At 33.8% G+C, this 26,576-nt stretch overlaps 1 long non-coding RNA gene across 3 annotated transcripts; it reads left to right on the top strand.

The window, feature by feature from the left end:
• The first annotated feature begins 5,045 nt into the window (after nt 1-5,045).
• LOC141461357 (uncharacterized) lies at nt 5,046-26,576 on the top strand. 3 transcript variants are annotated; one of them, XR_012462787.1, is made up of 4 exons: nt 5,046-5,416; nt 11,103-11,234; nt 11,327-11,439; nt 24,468-26,576. It is a non-coding gene; the product is annotated as an uncharacterized lncRNA (long non-coding RNA). The 3 variants fall into 3 exon arrangements; XR_012462786.1 differs by lacking the exon at nt 11,327-11,439 and having other exon boundaries at nt 5,119-5,416; XR_012462785.1 differs by lacking the exon at nt 11,327-11,439 and having other exon boundaries at nt 5,133-5,416; nt 24,500-26,576.

Below are 26,576 nucleotides of genomic sequence, written 5' to 3'. Positions count from 1 at the left end.
TTCAGCGACTTCGGAGAAAGTCAAGGGACCAAAACGGCCGCAGTCCGCAGTTGCGTTCACAACAGGGAGCTGCTCCACCACCTACTCCAAAAGACTTTCCTCCATTACCTCAGAAGGTCCCTACAACTACAACTTCGCATCCGCATCCATCTCAGCCTCCAACTTATCAAAGGCCTTCTTACGCTGGAGTCGCGGGGTCTCCGACTAACCTTTCATCCGCTTCTACTGACGTTACTATTGTACTGACCTCTTTCATTTCTGAATTCAAATCACTCATCAATCCTCTCATCAGCCTTCTCACTACCTTAGTGACTGATCTCATTCCTCGACTTGTAAAATAAATTCCTCTTCACTTCATTTCCCCCCACACTCACTAGCAATACTTCTTTGGAACGCAAACGGGCTGAATTCCCACAAAGACGAACTAGACATTTTCTTACATGACAAACTAATTGACGTAGCCCTAATTACGGAGACACACTTTACCGGACGATCTTACTGCAACGTAACTGACTACACTACTTATAGAGCAGACCACCCGGACGATACTGCCCATGGTGGCGCAGCCATTCTCATCCGCTCCTCTTTAATTCATAGCCTGCTCCTCACTGAGCAAACTGATGCTCTCCAGTCCGTGGCAGTTACATTGTCTTGCCAGCCATTCTCTCTGAATGTGGCAGCGGTGTACTGTCCGCCTAACAAAGCAATATCATCACAAGAATTTAGTACTTTCTTTGGCAAACTGGGGCCAAAATTCTTGGCAGGTGGGGACTATAACGCTAAACATCCGCAGTGGGGTTGTCGCACAACTAATCCTAGAGGACGCACCCTACTCAATGTTCTTTCTTCCTCTAACTACAATGTATTGTCTCCTGATCAACCAACTTACTGGCCGACAGCTCTCTCTAAACTGCCTGACATCCTAGACATTTTCGTTACCTCTCAGACTTCTTCACAGTGTACAGACATCTACACTCTTACTGATCTTTCTTCTGACCACAGTCCTGTGCTGTTGGTACTAACTGCGACACCTAAGACACTTCCGCCTCGCCCTTCTCTAATTACGGGACCTGTTGACTGGGACAACTTCCAAACTTTACTTGACACTAAACTTAATCTATCTCTCTCTTTAAAAACTGCTGACGAAGTTGATGAAGCAGTTTACACTCTGACCAACGCAATACAGACTTCCATCTGGGAATCGACTACTCACTTACATCGGAAGAATACTAGACAATATAACTTACCTATAGAAACACGAATACTCATAAGAGAAAAAAGGAGAGCTCGAGCCCTCTGGCAACGGACTCGTTATCCTAGTGACAAACGGATATACTTTAGACTCACAAGACAACTGAAAAGAAATTTACAAAAGCTAAAAATTGAAAAATATGACGCCTTCATTACAAACCTGACTACAAACCGTAAATCTCTCTGGACAGCTACACGCAGGCTACTGTCCTACAAACATACTCCTTCTCCACTCAGACGGGAAGACGGGACTTGGGCGAAATCGGACGAGGACAAAGCTACACTGTTTGCTCATCACTTGACAAATGTCTTTACACCTCATCCTGATATGACGGACGACATACACATGGATGAAATACAAACAGACCTGGACGTTCCACTTCCTCTCGCACTACCACCAAAAGCCTTTACTCCTTCTGACGTTAAATACACTATCAAGAATCTTCCATCTAGAAAGTCTCCAGGATATGACCTCATCACCTCTGAAATTCTCCGCCACCTACCTAAAAAAGCTATCATCTTCCTCACCTACATTTACAACTCTGTCCTTCGTACTACATACTTTCCGCTATCCTGGAAGTATTCAGTGGTGCGAATGATTCCAAAACCTGGAAAACCAGCTCACCTACCCTCATCCTACAGACCTATCAGCCTACTGCCGACTCTAGGAAAAGTTCTTGAAAAACTGTTACTTAAGCGTATTAACCCCATATTGTCGGAGTTTGGTGTTATACCAGACCACCAATTTGGTTTCAGGCGTCATCATAGTACTGTTCAACAATGTCACCGGGTTGTTGATGTTATTGCTTCAGCACTGGAGAGAAAACAGTATTGCTCAGGGGCATTCTTAGACGTAAGCCAGGCTTTCGACCGTGTTTGGCATCCTGGATTACTGTTCAAACTAAAAAAGCATCTTCCCTCAACATACTACCTCATTTTGCGCTCCTATCTTTCAGATAGGTTCTTTCAAGTCAGTACTGGCTCAGCAATCTCTTCTTTCTCCACAGTGAGGGCGGGAGTGCCGCAGGGGAGTATACTTGGCCCCGTTCTCTACACAGTATACACATCTGACATACCTGTACAACCCTCTACACTACTCTGTACATATGCAGACGACACAGCCATACTAGCCACAAGTACACATCCTACATCAGCTTCATACAAGTTACAGACACACTTACATAAAATAGAATCCTGGGCAAAGAAGTGGCGGATTAAAATGAACCCACAGAAATGCCAGCACGCCACGTTTACACTCCGGCGGGGCTCCTGTCCACCTGTCCTCTTCAATAGCAATCCTCTTCCTTATACAGATCTGGTGCGCTACCTTGGGCTCTACATAGACAAGCGACTCACGTGGAACCCACACACTAGACTTAAAAGACAAGCATTGACAAAACGTGCGAAACTACTTTACAGACTTCTTGGACGACGCTCCAAATTACCCATTGAACTCAAACGATTAATATATAGTACTATCCTCAAACCTATGTGGACTTACGGACTAGAGCTGTGGGGTTCAGCCAAACCTACAAACATACGGACTGTACAGACATTTCAATCAAAATTACTTAGACAGATAGCTGACGCTCCTTTCTACGTAACTAACCTCACTCTACACAACGACCTCAACATCCCCTTCATACGCCAATTAGCCAAGACTAAATATCAAAAATTCCATACTGCTCTCTCTACTTGCTCCAATCCTCTAGTACAGTCTCTCGCCTCCTCTGACATTTCTGACAATCCTCCTCGCCGACTGAATCGCCAGTGGCCCCGCGACTTCCTCGCAGTCTGAAGGCCTAAAATTAATATCCTCTAGAAAGTGCTGCCGCTGGGCAGTTTCTTTCCTCCTGCCTTTCACGCCTCTATACTTCTACCTCCCTATTTACTTATTGTATAGTGAATTATACAGATTGTAAATAACAAAATAAATTTAAAAAAAAAAAAAAAAAAAAAAAAAGTGTTAAAGTATATGTTCATGCTACCTAGCGGTGATCACTAAAACTAATTCCTATGTAATTACCTCTTTTTAGTTTAAGCAATTGCCGCTAGAAAGCATTGGCATGATTTTAATACGTCAATTTTCTTTCCATTCCTAATTTTAACGTAAGAACAGAATGTACAGAATTTCTAATAAGATTGCCCAGTTTCTTTAATTTAAATATTAGGATTTCAATTTCTGATTTAGTCTTTGATTTAAATAGAGCAAATACCAAAGTAATATATTTATAAATTTCGCTCTCTTCACAAGTATAATAAATAGAACCTATCAATCGTAAGAGAGTATTTTAATAATTATGGAACGATAATTTTGGCATAACAAGCGACGAAACTTTTTAATAAATCTCCTTAAGATGTACTGATATTTCACTCTTTACAAGTAATGCAACTAAAATTTCAATAATTAAATCAATACAAACTATTTTTATAAGAAGTTGAAGATGTGGAGTAAAATGTTATCAACAAATCTAACGTTGTTCCTCAGCCATTCTAATCCATTGTATCCGTCAATCAACAGTAAGACTTCAATCTTTTGCAATTACTTTATACTAATATGAAATACATTGAAGGTGATAATAGATTGGCTCAAAGGTGACTTCGTACTTAAATGCATTGCTGTCAAACTTTTATCGGATGACAATATCGCTTACTACTTACTAAAAACTTCACTCAGCTCGATACCGAAATTTAAATTTTACTATTAATTTTGTCTTACCCTTGCCAAAGGAAGACTTCTCAATCTTTTCTGCAGCCTATCTTTTAGATTATTCAATACAACATTTTTCATTTATTTATATTTCAAATATGTCCAATATTCAATCAAAATAACGAAATTCATGTAAAAGTAATGAAGATTATGCTTTTTTCCTTTCTTTATGAAACTCTACATCCAAAATTGGTTGAACTAATGAGTATAATATGCGTTTGGCATTAATGTACAATGTTAGAAACCGACCACAAGGAAACTATTGCAAAAGTAATAAAAATTATACATTATTCTCTATTTTCAGAATCTGCAAATCCAAGAATAGCCGATCTAATCTGTATAATTTATGATTGGCTAAACAATACAATTAAAGAAACAGAAAACAAAGAAATACCAGTAAAAGTAATGAAAATTATTCAGTTTTCCATTTTCACATCCAAAACTAGCAAGCTTAGTGAGAACAAGTTACAATACAGAGAAAAGTTGAAAAAAATTAAACCCCGCTTGTTATATATTCTACAACCCTTTTAAAACTGTTACAATTTTTAGTTTGTTGTCTTTTCTCTTATCGTTAATGAACACCTTTTGTACTTATAAAGTTTAATTAAATTTGGAAAACATTTTAATGAAAGCTATTTCTGAGCTTTGGAAAGTGTACTGTCTCTGTTAGCCTACTCCCGGGGGGAGTAGTTGCCCGGGGAGCACCTCGAGGAGGTAGAGATCAGATTTCGCTCCCCAAAAATTATCTACCGATTATCGGAATAAGAAGGATATCTTTTCTTATTAATGCAATGTACAAATTTAAAATCTAGATATTGTCTTTAAAAATTGAGACGTTTTAAGATTAGCAGTATCGAAGTGTATTGAAAGAACCTTGACAATTATTATAGTAAAAGAAAATCGCGAGGTAGTTCTCTTGAATTTTTTTCTGTTTATGATTTAGTGATTTAGATAAAAGTCACTGAATCAAACTCAAGTGAATCAAAGTAAATATGTTATCTTGATTCGTTCACAGAAACAGTATAAAGAAATAAGAAATTATTTTAAACATTATTATAACTACTTCTCAGAAGGTTTTATAAAAATGATTTTATATTTAAAATTTAAAAATACTTTCAATTGATTATAACATATTTCATATTGTTAAATATTAAATATATAATTGCTACACTGTCTTTCTGAAAAGTGGAGACACATGATTCTAGAAGTTTCCCTCCATTTGTACTATTTGGTGTATTGTGATTTTTGGTAATAAAGAACAAAAGTGGAATACTTTGGTTTTTAAACAGTGCTTTGGTTTTTTGCAATAAATATATAGAATTTTAACAGAAATGCAGTCAAGAGGTGTACAAGACTGCAGGCTGTTTCATTTGGAAAACGTTGTGAAATATGAGTTTTCTGTTTCCCAGTTTAATCACCTAGCAATCTACATTTTCTTTTTACGACTTTAGGAAAGTAAGTAATAGATATTCTTTAACTTTTTTAGAAAACATTAAGAATTGTAAGTCTAGTTTAACTGCATTTTTTTTTTTTAAATTTGCATTAAAATGAGCCTATTGTTCGTGTTGTTAGGCTAGGGTACCCGCAAGGACGTTAAGGTCTCCAAAGAAGTGGCTAGTCCACTTCCCCCGCACGGGAGGTTTTATCGTCAATAAAAACCTTAGTATTTATAAAGTTAAATTAAATTTGGAAAACATTTTAATGAAAGCTATTTTTGAGCTTTGAAAAGTGTACTGTCTCTGTTAGCCTACTCCCGGGGGGAGTAGTTGCCCGGGGAGCACCTCGAGGAGGTAGAGATCAGTTTTCGCTCCCTAAAGAACGCCTTTCTACGCACATCCGCATTCTAGTTGGTCTTTAAAACAGGCATAGGACGAAGGAGAACTCCAGTCAATGGAGTTTGTAAAAATGGATCAGGAGAAAATTGGAGGATAAGGGGATAGGGTAAATAAATCGTTTAGTGAGTGAGGGATATACAGGGAGATCTGTCTGCATAGACCAATGACTAGAATGACGTAAACCTAGATTTCTAGGTTACGTATAAGATAGGATGATTAGGGAAATAGGGGGTTATAATCAGAAAGGCGTTCGGAAAGAAAAGGGTTTTTGGACTGGTGGGTATTTGGCATTATAAAAAGATACAGACTTGAAGAAAACCAAGTCTGCAAAATCAACAAAGAAAACGAAATTCAAGAAACAATTATTAAGAACTGAAACCCCAGCCTGAAACTAAACAAATCAACCAAGAAACAACAAATTAAAAAAAACTGAAACGCGTAATGGGTAAAATCGGAGCTAGTTTTTTTTCTGTCACGAAGTGTTGTGCAGAAAGTGTATACTTAATGAATCTACTAAAGATCAATAAGTCTGCGTAAATTGATTCACAGTTGCTCTTAAAAATCCGAGTAAAAACATTGTTAGTGGCCACTAAAATGTTTTAAATAATTATAATTCCAAGTATTTATTTAGGTGATTAGTGAACATGCAATTAGTGAAATGATTTAATTATTTCATGCATTATTATCATGCTATTAGTTACACCATATTAATTAAATATGAAAATGTAAAATAAGTGGAATTAATTATTATTAAAAAGCAAGATTGTAATAGAAATTTGTGAAAGTAAGTGAATCAATTATTAAAAATAAAAGTCCCGAAAATTTCCGACAGACTGCAAAGCTATTAACGTAATACTACCAGACTCCTGGGAACTATCTTTTGCTAGGGTAGCTATCAACCTGTTCAACCGTTTTCTTCTTCTAACCGATGCCACTCTTTTACCTAAATACAGCGTTATTTTTAGGATTAAAACAGACATTAATTAATAAATATAAACTAATCCAACATAAAACTAATCTAACTTATAAGCTAATAACTTAAGGCATCTAAAGAGATCCGTAATATGTATATAGTTTCCTCTTATATGACAAGTTCATGTAGTGCATCTAATTACATAAGGCATATCCTAAGATATGGTTTCTTCAGATATTGCAGGGGCTTGTTGCCCAACTTAAACTAAGCCACCTTATAAACTAATTTCTTAGTCATCCATTGAAATTCCTAATATATGGTTTCTTCTTATATAGCAGGGGCACACTTGCCCAACTTACATCTAAGGTTAACCTAACTTACAAACTAGATACTTTAGCCATCCATTGAATTTCCTAAGATATGGTTTCTTCTTATATGGCAGGGTCTCTCTTGCCCAACTTACAACTTAGCTTAACCTAAATTATAAACTAGATAATTTAGTCATCCATTGAAATTCCTTTGATATGGTTTCTTCTTATATGGTAGGGGCACACTTGCTCAAATTACAACTACGTAAGCTTAACCTAACTTAAAAGTAGATACTTTAGCCATCCATTGGAATTCCTAAGATATGGTTTCTTCTGATATGGCAGGGTCTCTCTTGCCCAACTTAACACTAAGCTTAATCTAACTTACAAACTAGATACTTTAGCCATCCATTGAAATTCCTAAGATATGGTTTCTTCTTATATGGCAGGGGCAGTCCTGCCCAACTTACAACTAAGGTTAACCTAACTTACAAACTAGATACTTTAGCCGTCCATTGAAATTCCTTTGATATGGTTTCTTCTGATATGGCAGGGGCTCACTTCTCCAACTTACAACTAAGCTTAATATAACTTACAAACTAGTTACTTTAGCGATCCATTGAAATTTCTAATATATGGTTTCTTCTTATATAGCAGGGGCACACTTGCCCAACTTACAACTAAGCTTAACCTAACTTAAAAACTAGATACTTTAGCCATCCATTGAAATTCCTAATATATGGTTTCTTCTTATATGGCAGGGGCACTCCTGCCCAACTTACAACTAAGCTTAACCTAACTTACAAACTAGATAATTTAGCCATCCATTGAAATTCCTTTGATATGATTTCTTCTTATATGGCAGTGGCACACTTGCCCAACTTACAACTAAGGTTAACGTAACTTACAAACTAGATACTTTAGCCATCCATTGAAATTCCTAATATATGGTTTCTTCTTATATAGCAGGGGCACACTTGCCCAACTTACAACTAAGCTTAACCTAACTTACAAACTAGATAATTTAGCCATCCATAGAAATTCCTAATATATGGTTTCTTCTTATATGGCAGGGGCACTCCTGCCCAACTTACAACTAAGGTTAACCTAACTTACAAACTAGATAATTTAGCCATCCATAGAAATTCCTAATATATGGTTTCTTCTTATATAGCAGGGGCAAACTTGCCCAACTTACAACTAAGCTTAACCTAACTTACAAACTAGATAATTTAGCCATCCATTGAAATTCCTAATATATGGTTTCTTCTTATATGGCAGGGGCACTCCTGCCCAACTTACAACTAGGCTTAACCTAACTTACAAACTAGATAATTTAGCCATCCATAGAAATTCCTAATATATGGTTTCTTCTTATATAGCAGGGGTACACTTGCCCAACTTACAACTAAGCTTAACCTAAATTACAAACTAGATACTTTAGCCATCCATTGAAATTTCTAATATATGGTTTCTTCTCATATGGCTAGACCCACTTGCCCAACTTACAACTAAGGTTAACCTAACTTACAAACTAGGTACTTTAGCCATCCATTGAAATTCCTAAGATATGGTTTCTTCTTATATGGCAGGGTCACTCCTGCCCAACTTACAACTAATGTTAACGTAACTTACAAACTAGATACTTTAGCCATCCATTGAAATTCCTAAGATATGGTTTCTTCTTATATGGCAGGAACACACTTGCCCAACTTACAACTAAGGTTAACCTAACTTACAAACTAGGTACTTTAGCCATCCATTGAAATTCCTAAGATATGGTTTCTTCTTATATAGCAGGGGCACACTTGCCCAACTTACAACTAAGGTTAACCTAACTTACAAACTAGATACTTTAGCCATCCATTGAAATTCCTAAGATATGGTTTCTTCTTTTATAGCAGGGGCAAACTTGCCCAACTTACAACTAAGCTTAACCTAACTTATAAACTAGATACTTTAGCCATCCATTGAAATTCCTAAGATATGGTTTCTTCTTTTATGGCAGGGGCACACTTGCCCAACTTACAACTATGCTTAACCTAAATTACAAACTAGATAATGTAGTCATCCATTGAAATTCCTTTGATATGGTTTCTTCTTATACGGCAGGGGCACACTTGCCCAACTTACAACTAAGCTTAATCTAACTGAAAACCTAGTTACTTTAGCCATCCATTGAAATTTCTAATATATGGTTTCTTCTCATATGGCTAGACCCACTTGCCCAACTTACAACTAAGCTTAACCTAACTTACAAACTGGATACTTTAGCCATCCATTGAAATTCCTTTGATATGGTTCCTTCTTATATGGCAGGGTCTCTCTTGCCCAACTTACAACTAAGGTTAACCCAACTTAAAAGTAGATACTTTAGCTATCCATTGAAATTCCTAATACATGGTTTCTTCTTATATAGCAGGGGCACACTTGCCCAACTTACAACTAAGGTTAACCTAACTTACAAACTAGATACTTTAGCCATCCATTGAAATTCCTAATATATGGTTTCTTCTTATATGGCAGGGGCACTCCTGCCCAACTTACAACTAAGCTTAACCTAACTTATAAACTAGATACTTTAGCCATCCATTGAAATTCCTAAGATATGGTTTCTTCTTTTATGGCAGGGGCACACTTGCCCAACTTACAACTATGCTTAACCTAAATTACAAACTAGATAATGTAGTCATCCATTGAAATTCCTTTGATATGGTTTCTTCTTATACGGCAGGGGCACACTTGCCCAACTTACAACTAAGCTTAATCTAACTTAAAACCTAGTTACTTTAGCCATCCATTGAAATTTCTAATATATAGTTTCTTCTCATATGGCTAGACCCACTTGCCCAACTTACAACTAAGCTTAACCTAACTTATAAACTAGATACTTTAGCCATCCATTGAAATTCCTAAGATATGGTTTCTTCTTTTATGGCAGGGGCACACTTGCCCAACTTACAACTATGCTTAACCTAAATTACAAACTAGATAATATAGTCATCCATTGAAATTCCTTTGATATGGTTTCTTCTTATACGGCAGGGGCACACTTGCCCAACTTACAACTAAGCTTAATCTAACTGAAAACCTAGTTACTTTAGCCATCCATTGAAATTTCTAATATATGGTTTCTTCTCTTATGGCTAGACCCACTTGCCCAACTTACAACTAAGCTTAACCTAACTTACAAACTGGATACTTTAGCCATCCATTGAAATTCCTTTGATATGGTTTCTTCTTATATGGCAGGGTCTCTCTTGCCCAACTTACAACTAAGGTTAACCCAACTTAAAAGTAGATACTTTAGCTATCCATTGAAATTCCTAATACATGGTTTCTTCTTATATGGCAGGGGCACACTTGCCCAACTTACAACTATGCTAACTAAAAACTATTTACTATCTAACTAAACTAACTGCAGATGATGTGAATAAAAAACTGAACTCATTGGGCTAATATCGCTTACTAGACAATAAGCTTAAATCATTCTATTCTCATACAAACTAATCAGGTGTGGCTTTTATTAATATTCTAATGATATGGGTTTTGTCTAACATTGAGGGTGTATTTTGTTCAACTTGCAGCTAAATGAACTTACTAACTAATCACGTTTAACAAACGTTGATATACCTAAGATAAGGGTTTCCTCTGACCTGAAGGAGTATTTTGTCCCACTTACAGCTAACTTAACTTACTAACTACTAATCAATCACCTTTTGCAGCCATTGAGATTCGCAAGATTTCGCTTTCGTTTGAATTTGAGGGTGCATACGGTTTACTTTTAAATTACTAAATTACTTAAAAAGGGATGTGAACACCAATAGGTTAAGTCTTAATATATAAACGCGAACTTTGAAAGCTTAATGTAAACCAAGGTTTGGCAACCTTTGCGATTCTAAGGATATTACATTCATCTGGCATAAAGGGGTCATTTCTCCGGTCTTGTAGCCAAGTTACATTAGAGCTGTTTTCAGTTGGCACCCATTGGAATTCTAATGATTTGTCATAATAGGTAAAATTTCCTTAACTTATAACTATGTAAACTTAACAACTAATGATTATTCTTTTCTAATTTTTGCTAGGCTGGAGTTTCATAAGACGTAGATTTACGTAATGCGGTTGTTTGAATTAGTTCCATGTTCTGGCTGCATAGCAGAAATAACAGCCTACAAAGAATCTATGAACCAAGAACATCAATGAATCATAAAAAAGAGGTATCAGGTTTACTTCCATTTACTATCTACGTTACAAAAGTAACAAACTTTAAATATACAATTAATTTACAATGGACCATTTTTGTCTGAAGAACAGCTATCGAGAATTCACAAAGAACACAAACCAAACAAAACGAAGCTCTGTGTACGCCAATCTACTCAGATTTCGCAGATCAAGGTCAAAGTAAACACAAAAGGAAAAGAAGTACTTGTGCTTCTAAATATTTGATTACTAACACGTTTAAAATTTACATTAACCATAAAAACAAAAATACTTTTATTTAACCTCACACGTTTCGAATCTAAAAAAAGGATTTCATCTATTTAGAGTTTAACCCCTATGGATTGTTAATCTACTGCAGCGAAAACAAGTCCATGAACATTAAACTCTCAACAGAAGGAAAAACTATCCTAAAACATTAAATTCAAAACGTTGAACGTATTAAATAAAAGCACATTTTTTGAACTTTTATAGAATTTAAATTCTACATAAATGTTTAACCAAAATTATAATATACTCATAAAACCGTACAAATAGACTGTTTGAGACTGAAGCACTCAATTCGAAGTAAGACAAGCAATTTCACTAAATTAGAACTACTACATGCTCTGCGCCCAGTTCTGCTTGGCACATTAATAACAGTAACTTGATTGTTCGGCGACGTATGTCGTATATAAATGTTCTAGAGATCACATACTATAGAAATACCGGTAACCGATTTAGTTCCGTTTGCAACACCGAATTACTTCCCGAACACGCTCTGTGCCGAATAATCTTTTAAGGTCTTAAAAATAAAATAGTAACTCGGACGGTGGATATTTAATAGCGAATGTTTTGACGTTTACGGATTACCTAAATACCCGGATATCCGATTTTATCGTTCCATAGAAGACGCGCTAATACAAATCGCACCGTTTTATTTTATATTCGCCCGGATATTAGTAGTATGGTACCATACTTTTAAAAATGTCGTGTCAGTAGTGAACTCTAGAAGAATTAAATCTCACATTTAAGCAAGCAATTATTTTTTTATTAACGTGCAAAAGAGCGTAAGGTGCAGCTAGTTTTAGAGGAATAAAAGAGTGAAATTGCATGTCTGGAAATTAGCTTCAAATTCTCTTATCTTTAATTCGAAGTTGGGGTAAGAGCCAGTTTTATGAAGGTTAGTAACATAATGTAGGAGGAGTAAGAATTTTATACAAATTAGGTTAGTTATGTATTAAAACTGCATCTCTCATCACTTGAACTTTTTCAATGAATATAAACTGATATGATGGCCTTTAAATGTGCTTAAAACTATACCTACTTCTATTACTAATTCGTTAAAACTATACCTACTTCTATGACTAATTCGTTCAAACCATACCTACTTCTATAACTAATTCGTTAAAACTATACCTACTTCTATAACTAATTATAACAGAATTATAACTATTATTTGAAACTAGGGAACTTAATTACTGAACGATGTTTGGTTTCCTCATGACAGCATTAGCGCTAGCGTTTTCTTAAAACTAGCTTATAACTATCTATCGATTAAATTATGAGTTTTTTCCACATCCCAACTTAGGTCTAGCGTTTCTTATAACTAACTTATTAATAATCAGCTTATAAATGGTATTTGGCTTCCTTATCGCAGCTTGGAATTAGCGTTTGTTTAACTAATATCTTATAACTAATTAACAACTAAACAATAATATGTCCCCAGAATAATTTAAGCTTTTTTCTAAAATTAACTTATGTTAACAAAATTTTTTTCTCAAAATTCACATCAATGCATCACAGTTATAGCTACAAAATTACTAAATTAATTAATTTAATACTATGTTTGACTTCCACATCACTGAGTGTCAGGATTTGGCTCACTTCTATAGCTTCTTATTTATTTAATTCGTATTAACCATTTTTGGCTTCCATATCACAGCTAGTTGGTGTTTAATATTAAGCGGATTAGGGAGAAAAATAGTAAGAGATATCTTTTTTCTTCTCTTTTAATACAATGTACAAAATTAAAGTCTCTTAAAACTAACTTAACTAAACGAAGTTTGTTTTCCTCAACCCAGCGTGGGATTAGCGTTACTAAAAACTAACTTATAACTAAGTAGCATTTAAATTTTTTGGTTTCCACATCAAAGCTTGATACAACATCTTCATTATCATTGGATGTTCTTCATTATGCTTGATCTTAATAATTATCTTAACTATACTTAAAACTAATTGTTTGGAACATGAATAGTTTAATTTGTTCGGTAAACTATAAAGTTATTTCAGTGTAACGTCACTAAATAAACTACACTTAAACTAACAAAAGGCTTTCTTTAATTCTGTCAGGTCAGAATGTTTATTCTGCTATGAAGTATCGCTATGTACATATTTTTCTGTTTATCACTTTTACTTGTTTTTGTAATTAAACCATTATTGATTGTAAAAGAACGCTGATTCTTATATTAGTACAGAAATTTTATATTTAGCTGGCAATGAATTCTTCGCTAGTTTTGATCATAAAAGGAAAAAGGCAAATTTAAGTGAAAAGAAGATATCAATACAGAAAAGAGTTGAAAAAAAATTAAACACGCTTCCTGTAGAAATAACTTGACGAAATATTATTAGTTTTATTTTAAGTTCGAGCTGGAGCAGTTGAGGTATATTTTTTTTAAGCAATTTTTCATATATATCTCGAAACTTTCGCGAAACAGCAGGAGATAACACTTTCATATTCTATAACCCTTTTAAAACAGTTCTAATTTATCATATTGCTTATCGTTAATGAATATATTTCTATTTATAAAGTTTAATTAAATTTGGAAAAAATTTAAATTGAAGCTACATTTGAGCATTAAAAAATGTACTGTCTCTGTTAGCCTACTCCCGGGAGTAGTTGTCCAGGGAGCACCTCGAGGAGGTAGAGATCAGTTTTCGCTCCCCAAAGAACGCCTTTCTACCCACATCCGCATTCTAGTTGGTCATTTAAGCAGGCATAGGGATACGTAGAACTCCATACAATGGAGTTTGTAAAAATGGATTGGGATAAAATTGGAGGAAAAGGGAATAGGGTAAGAATATCGTTTAGTGATTGAGGGATATACAGGGAGATCTGTCTGCATAGACCAATGACTAGAATGAGTTAAACCTAGATTTCTAGGTTATGTTTAGGATGAGGCAATTAGGGAAATAGGGGGATTATTAGAAAGGCGTTCGGAAAAAAAGGGTTTTTGGACTGGTGGGTAAGTGGGCTTACAAAAAGATATAGACTTGAAGAAAACAAAGTCGGCAAATCCAACAAAGAAAACGAAATTCAAGAATAAACAAGAAGACGATTAACGACTAAAACCCCAGCCTGAAATTAAACAAATCAAACAAGAAACAAAAGATTTTAAAACAATGAAACGTGTAATGTTTAAAATCGGAGCCAGTGTTTTTTGTCACGAAGTGTTGTGCAGGATGTGTATCCGAGATAAATCTAACACAATAATTAATTAATCGGTATAAATGATTCACATTTAGACTTAAAATACCGAGTAAAAACATTGTTAGTGGCCACTAAAATGTTTTAAATAATTATAATTCCAAGTATTCATTTAGGTGAGTAGTGAACATGCAATTAGTGAAATGATTTAATTTTTTCATGCATTATTATCATGCTATTAGTTACACCATATTAATTGAATATGAAAATGTAAAATAAGTGGAATTATAATTAACATTGAAGCGAAAGATTATACTAGATAATTTTTAAAAGTAAGTGTTTCAATTATTAATAATAGAACTAAAGATTTTCGACTGACTGCAAAGCTATTAATGTAGAGACAATAAGAATGCTTTGGGCAGGCTATCAACAATAACTAGAAAAGATCTCATAACCTTGGACGAATTTGAAATGATACCATCCCGACAAGTTTCTCAGTAACCAGCGTACGCTTACAACGTACAACGTACAACCTGTTTAACCATTTTCTTCTTCTAATCAATGTCACTCTTTTACCTAAATACAACCTTCTTTTTAAGATTAAAACGAAGATTAATTAATAAAAATATATTGCCAGGAAATATATTCTATCTGTTCCAAAAGAAAAAAAGCCACTTAAATGCACCAATAATGCTAAGTATAAAAAAAAATGTAAAAGTGAAATTTAAACATATACCAATACTTCATAAGCACTTCAACAGTCTGCAAAACAAAATTGTGTTCACTTAAATTAGTTTAAGTTGTGCATTTATTAGATGAAGTGCACTGAAATTACTATTATAGTCAGTATGTAACTAAATAAACTATTTGATCCAAACAATTTCCTTAAATACTACTTATCAACTACTTTGAGATCCACTACTGAGGTTCCAAAGATATGGTTTTCTTCTGAGCTAAAGGACGGACACTTAACTAAGTTAAAACTAAGCTACCTACTAAACTAATTACATCAGGCATCCTTGAAATTCCTAAGATATGGTTTCTTCTTATATGGCAAGGGCACACTTGCCTAACTTACAACTAAGCTTAACCTAAGATATAAACTAGATACTTTAGCCATCCTTGAAATTCCTAAGATATGGTTTCTTCTTATATGGCAAGGGCACACTTGCCTAAGTTACAACTAAGCTTAACATAACTTATAAACTAGATACTTTAGCCATCCTTGAAATTCCTAAGATATGGTTTCTTCTTATATGGCAGGGGCTCTCTTGCCCAACTTACAACTAAGCTTAACCTAATTTATAAACTAGATACTTTAGCCATCCTTGAAATTCCTAAGATATGGTTTCTTCTTATATGGCAGGGGCACACTTGCATAACTTACAACTAAGCTTAACCTAACTTATGAACTAGATACTTTAGCCATCCTTGAAATTCCTAAGATATGGTTTCTTCTTATATGGCAGGGGCACACTTGCATAACTTACAACTAAGCTTAACCTAACTTATAAACTAGATACTTTAGCCATCCTTGAAATTCCTAAGATATGGTTTCTTCTTATATGGCAAGGGCACACTTGCCTAAGTTACAACTAAGCTTAACCCAACTTATGAACTCGATACTTTAGCCATCCTTGAAATTCCTAAGATATGGTTTCTTCTTATATGGTAGGGGCAAACTTGCATAACTTACAACTAAGCTTAACCTAACTTATAAACTAGATACTTTAGCCATCCTTGAACTTCCTAAGATATGGTTTCTTCTTATATGGCAAGGGCACACTTGCCTAACTTACAACTAAGCTTAAACTAACTTATAAACTAGATACTTTAGCCATCCTGGAAATTCCTAAGATATGGTTTCTTCTGATATGGCAAGGGCACACTTGCCTAACTTACAACTAAGCTTAACCTAACTTATAAACTAGATACTTTAGCCATCCTGGAAATTTCTAAGATATGGTTTCTTCTTATATGGCAAGGGCACACTTGCCTAACTTACAAATAAGCTTAACCTAATTTATAAACTAGATACTTTAGCCATCCTTGAAATTCCTAAGATATGGTTTCTTCTTATATGGCAGGGGCTCTCTTACCCAACTTACAACTAAGCTTAACCTAACTTATGAACTAGATACTTTAGCCATCCTTAAAATTCCTAAGATATGGTTTCTTCTTATATGGCTGGGGCTCTCTTGCCCAACTTACAAGTAAGCTTAACCTAACTTATAAACTAGATACTTTAGCCATCCTTGAAATTCCTAATGTATGGTTTCTTCTTATATGGCAGGGGCTCTCTTGCCCAACTTACAACTAAGCTTAACCTAACTTATAAACTAGATAATTTAGCCATCCTTGAAATTCCTAACATATGGTTTCTTCTTATATGGCAGGGGCACACTTGCATAACATACAACTAAGCTTAACCTAACTTATAAACTAGATACTTTAGCCATCCTTGAAATTCCTAAGATATGGTTTCTTCTTATATAGCAGGAACTCTTTTGCCCAACTTACAACTAAGTTTAACCTAACTTATAAACTAGATACTTTAGCCATCCTTGAAATTCCTAAGATATAGTTTCTTCTTATAATGCTGGGGCTCTCATGCCCAACTTACAAGTAAGCTTAACCTAACTTATAAACTAGATACTTTTGCTATCCTTGAAATTCCTAAGATATGGTTTCTTCTTATATGGCAAGGGCACACTTGCCTAACTTACAACTAAGCTTAACCTAACCTATGAACTAGATACTTTAGACATCCTTGAAATTCCTAAGATATGGTTTCTTCTTGTATGGCAGGGGCTCTCTTGCCCAACATACAACTAAGCTTAACCTAACTTATAAACTAGATAATTTAGCCATCCTTGAAATTCCTAAGATACGGTTTCTTCTTATATGGCAGGGGCTCTTTTGCCCAACTTACAACTAAGCTTAACCTAACTTATAAACTAGATAATTTAGCCATCCTTGAAATTCCTAACATATGGTTTCTTCTTATATGGCAGGGGCACACTTGCATAACATACAACTAAGCTTAACCTAACTTATAAACTAGATACTTTAGCCATCCTTGAAATTCCTAAGATATGGTTTCTTCTTATATAGCAGGAACTCTTTTGCCCAACTTACAACTAAGTTTAACCTAACTTATAAACTAGATACTTTAGCCATCCTTGAAATTCCTAAGATATGGTTTCTTCTTATATGGTAGGGGCAAACTTGCATAACTTACAACTAAGCTTAACCTAACTTATAAACTAGATACTTTAGCCATCCTTGAACTTCCTAAGATATGGTTTCTTCTTATATGGCAAGGGCACACTTGCCTAACTTACAACTAAGCTTAAACTAACTTATAAACTAAATACTTTAGCCATCCTGGAAATTCCTAAGATATGGTTTCTTCTGATATGGCAAGGGCACACTTGCCTAACTTACAACTAAGCTTAACCTAACTTATAAACTAGATACTTTAGCCATCCTGGAAATTTCTAAGATATGGTTTCTTCTTATATGGCAAGGGCACACTTGCCTAACTTACAAATAAGCTTAACCTAATTTATAAACTAGATACTTTAGCCATCCTTGAAATTCCTAAGATATGGTTTCTTCTTATATGGCAGGGGCTCTCTTGCCCAACATACAACTAAGTTTAACCTAACTTATAAACTAGATACTTTAGCCATCCTTGAAATTCCTAATGTATGGTTTCTTCTTATATGGCAGGGGCTCTCTTGCCCAACTTACAACTAAGCTTAACCTAACTTATAAACTAGATAATTTAGCCATCCTTGAAATTCCTAACATATGGTTTCTTCTTATATGGCAGGGGCACACTTGCATAACATACAACTAAGCTTAACCTAACTTATAATCTAGATACTTTAGCCATCCTTGAAATTCCTAAGATATGGTTTCTTCATATATAGCAGGAACTCTTTTGCCCAACTTACAACTAAGTTTAACCTAACTTATAAACTAGATACTTTAGCCATCCTTGAAATTCCTAAGATATGGTTTCTTCTTATATGGCAAGGGCACACTTGCCTAACTTACAACTAAGCTTAACCTAACCTATGAACTAGATACTTTAGACATCCTTGAAATTCCTAAGATATGGTTTCTTCTTGTATGGCAGGGGCTCTCTTGCCCAACATACAACTAAGCTTAACCTAACTTATAAACTAGATAATTTAGCCATCCTTGAAATTCCTAAGATACGGTTTCTTCTTATATGGCAGGGGCTCTTTTGCCCAACTTACAACTAAGCTTAACCTAACTTATAAACTAGATAATTTAGCCATCCTTGAAATTCCTAACATATGGTTTCTTCTTATATGGCAGGGGCACACTTGCATAACATACAACTAAGCTTAACCTAACTTATAAACTAGATGCTTTAGCCATCCTTGAAATTCCTAAGATATGGTTTCTTCTTATATGGTAGGGGCAAACTTGCATAACTTACAACTAAGCTTAACCTAACTTATAAACTAGATACTTTAGCCATCCTTGAACTTCCTAAGATATGGTTTCTTCTTATATGGCAAGGGCACACTTGCCTAACTTACAACTAAGCTTAAACTAACTTATAAACTAGATACTTTAGCCATCCTGGAAATTCCTAAGATATGGTTTCTTCTGATATGGCAAGGGCACACTTGCCTAACTTACAACTAAGCTTAACCTAACTTATAAACTAGATACTTTAGCCATCCTGGAAATTTCTAAGATATGGTTTCTTCTTATATGGCAAGGGCACACTTGCCTAACTTACAAATAAGCTTAACCTAATTTATAAACTAGATACTTTAGCCATCCTTGAAATTCCTAAGATATGGTTTCTTCTTATATGGCAGGGGCTCTCTTACCCAACTTACAACTAAGCTTCACCTAACTTATGAACTAGATACTTTAGCCATCCTTAAAATTCCTAAGATATGGTTTCTTCTTATATGGCTGGGGCTCTCTTGCCCAACTTACAAGTAAGCTTAACCTAACTTATAAACTAGATACTTTAGCCATCCTTGAAATTCCTAATGTATGGTTTCTTCTTATATGGCAGGGGCTCTCTTGCCCAACTTACAACTAAGCTTAACCTAACTTATAAACTAGATAATTTAGCCATCCTTGAAATTCCTAACATATGGTTTCTTCTTATATGGCAGGGGCACACTTGCATAACATACAACTAAGCTTAACCTAACTTATAAACTAGATACTTTAGCCATCCTTGAAATTCCTAAGATATGGTTTCTTCTTATATAGCAGGAACTCTTTTGCCCAACTTACAACTAAGTTTAACCTAACTTATAAACTAGATACTTTAGCCATCCTTGAAATTCCTAAGATATAGTTTCTTCTTATAATGCTGGGGCTCTCATGCCCAACTTACAAGTAAGCTTAACCTAACTTATAAACTAGATACTTTTGCTATCCTTGAAATTCCTAAGATATGGTTTCTTCTTATATGGCAAGGGCACACTTGCCTAACTTACAACTAAGCTTAACCTAACCTATGAACTAGATACTTTAGACATCCTTGAAATTCCTAAGATATGGTTTCTTCTTGTATGGCAGGGGCTCTCTTGCCCAACATACAACTAAGCTTAACCTAACTTATAAACTAGATAATTTAGCCATCCTTGAAATTCCTAAGATACGGTTTCTTCTTATATGGCAGGGGCTCTTTTGCCCAACTTACAACTAAGCTTAACGTAACTTATGAACTAGATACTTTAGCCATCCTTGAAATTCCTAAGATATGGTTTCTTCTTATATGGCAAGGGCACACTTGCCCAACTTACAACTAAGCTTTACCTAACTTATAAACTAGATACTTTAGCCATCTTTCAAATTCCTAAGATATTTTTTCTTCTTATATGGCAAGGGCACACATGCCTAACTTACAACTAAGCTTAACCTAACTTATGAACTAGATACTTTAGCCATCCTTGAAATTCCTAAGATTTGGTTTCTTCTTATATGGCAGCTGCACACTTGTATAACTTACAACTAAGCTTAACCTAACTTATAAACTAGATAGTTTAGCCATCCTTGAAATTCCTAAGATATAGTTTCTTCTTAAATGACAGCGTTACTCTTGCCCAACTTATAACTATGCTTAACCTAACTTACAAACTAGATACTTTAGTTATCCATTGAAATTATTAAGATATGGTTTCTTCTGATATGGCAGGGTACAGGCTTGCCCAACTTACAACTTAGCTTAACCTAATTTATAAACTAAATCCTTTAGCCATCCTTGCAATTCCTAAGATATGGTTTCTTCCTATATGGCTGGGGCTCTCTTGCCCAACTTACAACTAAGCTTAACCTAACTTATAAACTAGATACATTAGCCATCCTTGAAATTCGTAAGATATGGTTTCTTCATATATGGCAAGGGCACACTTGCCTAACTTAAAACTAAGCTTAACCTAACTTATAAACTAGATACTTTAGCCATCCTTCAAATTCCTAAGATATTTTTTCTTCTTCTATGGCAAGGGCACACATGCCTAACTTACAACTAAGCTTAACCTAACTTATGAACTAGATACTTTAGCCATCCTTGAAATTCCTAAGATATGGTTTGTTCTTATATGGCAGCTGCACACTTGTATAACTTACAACTAAGCTTAACCTAACTTATAAACTAGATACTTTAGCCATCCTTGAAATTCCTAAGATATAGTTTCTTCTTAAATGACAGCGTTTCTCTTGCCCAACTTATAACTATGCTTATCTTAACTTATAAACTAGATAATTTAGCCATCTTTGAAATTCCTTTAGATATGGTTTCTTCTTATATGGCTGGGGCACACTTGCCCAACTTACAACTAAGCTTAACCTAACTTACAAATTAGATATTTTAGTCATCCATTGAAATTCCTTTGATATGGTTACTTCTTATATGGCAGGGGCTCTTTTGCCCAACTTACAACTAAGCTTAACGTAACTTATAAACTAGATACTTCAGCCATCCTTGAAATTCCTAAGATATGGTTTCTTCTTATATGGCAAGGGCACACTTGCACAACTTACAACTAAGCTTAACCTAACTTATAAACTAGATACATTAGCCATCCTTGAAATTCGTAAGATATGGTTTCTTCTTATATGGCAAGGGCACACTTGCCTAACTTAAAACTAAGCTTAACCTAACTTATGAACTAGATACTTTAGCCATCCTTGAAATTCCTAAGATATGGTTTCTTCTTATATGGCAGCTGCACACTTGTATAACTTACAACTAAGCTTAACCTAACTTATAAACTAGATACATTAGCCATCCTTGAAATTCGTAAGATATGGTTTCTTCTTATATGGCAAGGGCACACTTGCACAACTTACAACTAAGCTTAACCTAACTTATAAACTAGATACATTAGCCATCCTTGAAATTCCTAAGATATGGTTTCTTCTTATATGGCAGCTGCACACTTGTATAACTTACAACTAAGCTTAACCTAACTTATAAACTAGATACATTAGCCATCCTTGAAATTCGTAAGATATGGTTTCTTCTTATATGGCAAGGGCACACTTGCCTAACTTACAACTAAGCTTAACCTAACTTATGAACTAGATACTTTAGCCATCCTTGAAATTCCTAAGATATGGTTTCTTCTTATATGGCAGCTGCACACTTGTATAACTTACAACTAAGCTTAACCTAACTTATGAACTAGATACTTTAGCCATCCTTGAAATTCCTAAGATATAGTTTCTTCTTAAATGACAGCGTTTCTCTTGCCCAACTTATAACTATGCTTAACCTAACTTACAAACTAGATACTTTAGTCATCCATTGAAATTCTTAAGATATGGTTTCTTCTGATATGGCAGGGTACAGACTTGCCCAACTTACAACTTAGCTTAACCTAATTTATAAACTAGATCCTTTAGCCATCCTTGCAATTCCTATGATATGGTTTCTTCCTATATGGCTGGGGCTCTCTTGCCCAACTTACAACTAAGCTTAAACTAACTCATAAACTAGATACTTTAGCCATCTTTGAAATTCCTAAGATATGGTTTCTTCTTATATGGCAGGGGCTCTCTTGCCCAACTTACAACTAAGCTTAACCTAACTTATAAACTAGATAATTTAGCCATCCTTGAAATTCCTTTGATATGGTTACTTCTTATATGGCAGGGGCTCACTTGCCCAACTTACAACTAAGCTTAACCTAACTTATAAACTAGATAATTTAGTCATCCATTGAAATTCCTAAGATATGGTTTCTTCTTATATGGCAGGGGCTCTCTTGCCCAACTTACAACTAGGCTTAACCTAACTTACAAACTAGATACTTTAGTCATCCATTGAAATTCCTAAGATATGGTTTCTTCTCATATATGGCAGGGGCATACTGCCCAACTTACAACTAAGCCTAACCTAACTTATCAACTAGATATTTATCTATCCTTTGAAATTTCTAAGTTATGGTTTCTACTTATATAGCAGGGGCTCTGTTGCCCAACTTACAACTAAGCTTAACGTAGCTTACCAACTAGATATTTTAGTCATCCATTGAAATTCCTAAGATATAGTTTCTTCTGATCGGACTGGTGGGTAAGTGGGCTTACAAAAAGATATAGACTTGAAGAAAACAAAGTCGGCAAATCCAACAAAGAAAACGAAATTCAGGAATCAACAAGAAGACCATTAACGACTAAAACCCCTGCCTTAAATTAAACAAATCAAACAAGAAACCAAAGATTTTAAAACAATGAAACGTGTAATGTTTAAAATCGGAGCCAGTGTTTTTTGTCACGAAGTGTTGTGCAGGATGTGTATCCGAGATAAATCTAACACAATAATTAATTAGTCGGTATATTTGATTCACATTTAGTTTAAAAAATCCGAGTAAAAACATTGTTAGTGGCCACTAAAATGTTTTAAATAATTATAATTCCAAGTATTCATTTAGGTGAGTAGTGAACATGCAATTAGTGAAATGATTTAATTTTTTTCATGCATTATTATCATGCTATTAGTTACACCATATTAATTGAATATGAAAATGTAAAATAAGTGGAATTATAATTAACATTGATGCGAAAGATTATACTTGATAATTTTTAAAAGTAAGCGTTAATTGAAGCTACATTTGAGCTTTGAAACGTGTACTGTCTCTGTTAGCCTACTCCCGGGAGTAGTTGCCCAGGGAGCACCTCGAGGAGGTAGAGATCAGATTTCGCTCCCCAAAAGTTACCTACCGATTTTCGCAATAACTACAAGGTTAAGGAATATCTTTCCTTTCTAATGCATTGTACAGACTTAAAATCAAGATATAGTTTTCAATAATTGAGAACGTTTTAAGATTTACTGTATCGACGTTTAATGGAAGACTTATTATAATAAAATTTCTCATAAACCTTGAATAATATTTTAATTTCCTTGAGTCTAGTTTATTATATTTAAGAACATAAGAAATCTTTTTAGGGAAACGAAGTGCCCTCCAATTGTTTTAAATAGAAATTGATGGATCTTTCCATAGCCTTAAATTCACCATTACTCATAAGAATCATATAAATTCACTTAGTGGATTTTAAATCAAAGATATTTATATCTTTCTTTTTATTCAATGCTTAACTCCAAAGTGAAGGTTGCCTTTCTTATTGTGCGCTTTAAAATTATTTCAAAATCGAATCAATTGTAGATTGTAGCATGTTTCATTTGAATCCTTAATTGATTTCATTAATTAATTTTATTTTAAACTATTTGAATTTCTATTATAAAATTTTAATTTGCAGTGTTCTTATTGAATAAAATAATAAATATTATTACTTACTTATTTTTTTCCAGAATTTGCTTAGCTCCTGCTTATTCTGTTCAAGGTTGGTAAAGACTGTTGGGGATGACATACTTCACCAATCGGACTATTGATTGTTTTAGAAAAGTTGTTAAGAAATGTCCCAAGGTCTAAAGCTATCTCAAGAGACAAGTTACTGCAAAAAAATCAATAAATAAATTTAAAATTACAATAAACATATATTTAAAAACAAAATGTAGAAAAGTGAATAAGAAAAATGATTAAAGCAATAAGAATCATTGCTTGTCCAGGCATGCAAGATTCGTTGGTCGACCACATGCTGAATTGTTTAATTTTTTATTAAAAATTATATTTAAAATAATAACAAAAATTAATTTCATGTTAAAATGTAAAAATTAATAAAGTGAAATAGAAATATAATTAAAGAAATACGAATCATTGCTTGTCCAGGCATGCAAGATTCGTTGGTCGACCCATGCTAAATTGTTTAATTTTTTATTAAAAATTATATTTAAAATAATAACAAAAATTAATTTCATGTTAAAATGTAAAAATTAATAAATTGAAATAGAAATATAATTAAAGAAATAAGAATTATTGTGTCCAGACATGCAAGATTCATTGGTAGACCACGTGCTAATTCAATTCTTTTAATTTTTTAGTAAAAAAATATCTAAAACTCTGTAAATTTAATATAGTTGTATCACTTTATTAATTTTTATAAAAATTTGATTGAATTTAATTAACTAAACAATAAAATCTTACTTACGTGAACTGCATAGATGTTCACTGGTCGGGAGCCCAATGGCAACTGACTGCAAAAATCCGTTAGTCGCCATATTTGAACTTGGATTTTTTTTTAAATTAAATTTAAGCATAATTCTGTTTAAAATGGATTAATAGCAAGTTAATTTAGATAAAAGAAATTATTTTCCCACACTATTAATAGTTTTAAAGTCTTTTTTTTAATAATTAATTTGGGACTACTTTATGACGTCACTCAAAAGCACATGGTTTTGCGGAAGAATACAAAAAGTAGTTCCAATTGAAAATTAATAATACTAATACTTTTCTTTTAAAAAATGAAAGAATATTAAATTATCAAGTTGAAATAAGTAGTTAAATAGTTTATTTTCCATTAGAAATAGTTTTTTAAGGCAAAAATGAGCACCTGTACTTCTGACCTTCTTTGGCTAATTCTTGAAAATCTGCTCCATAGATTTTCTTCAAATTTGGAATTTTAATTAAATAATAGGTAAAGTTTAATAAGAAATTAGTGGTAAAACTTAAAATTTTATTTAAACGCTATTTTACGATGTTGACCTAGGGTTGAAGTTTTACTCCAAAAGTGGTCTCAAAATAAGTTTTCAGAGAACGGTTTTCAGTAAAATTTATGTAAAACGGCTTAAATAAAAAGTACACAAAGTTTAAACTAAATCTTTGAAGCTGTTTTTAAGAAAATCCGTAAAAACTACTTAACCTATTATCTATCCTTGTACGTGGCGAATTTCCTCGAACCTACGCGATAATTTTCTCTTTTAGGTTATTATTTTTACAAAATCTTCATTGTCTGTTATTCTATATTAGTAGTAAGATATTAATCTTGTGTTGAAATTGTTCATGTGTAAGCCCTAAAGAGGAAAACCTAGCCACGTTAATATCTTTCACATTGAAAAAAGTTGTTTGTACATACTCATTTGACTGATGTTTTCTCAACGTCTTTTTCATTTCTACTTCAGTTAATGGACGGTTTTGCAGTTATTGACTCACACAATTGGCTGTTTTCAATCTGAAAATCATTATTCAATGAAATAAAAAGTTTATGGATTTAATCTTAAATTAAAAGCATTCAATTCAATGATACTACAACTTAAAACGCAACTATTTATTCAAGATAAATTTGTATCTTTCAAAAATTTAAGAAATAAAAAAAATATGAATGCTGAAATTTTAGTTTAAATCTTTTAAACGGATCAATCTTTTAGAACGTATTTGTGGCATTGTAAAACATTAAATTATTTTAACATAAATTACGTTGCAATTAAACTGTTATACTAAACTTGTTTAAGTCAAGCTGCCATAAATTGAAATCATTACTTTATGAGGTTTGTCAACCAAAATAAACGATTTTGCAAGCTCAA

Source organism: Rhodnius prolixus, unplaced genomic scaffold (genome assembly GCF_049639745.1).
Source record: "Rhodnius prolixus isolate KJV_2025 unplaced genomic scaffold, Rpr scaffold_6, whole genome shotgun sequence".
NCBI lineage: Eukaryota > Metazoa > Arthropoda > Insecta > Hemiptera > Reduviidae > Rhodnius > Rhodnius prolixus.
The sequence above is the reverse complement of the archived record's forward strand: the minus strand, read 5'-3'. Positions and strand labels throughout refer to the sequence as shown.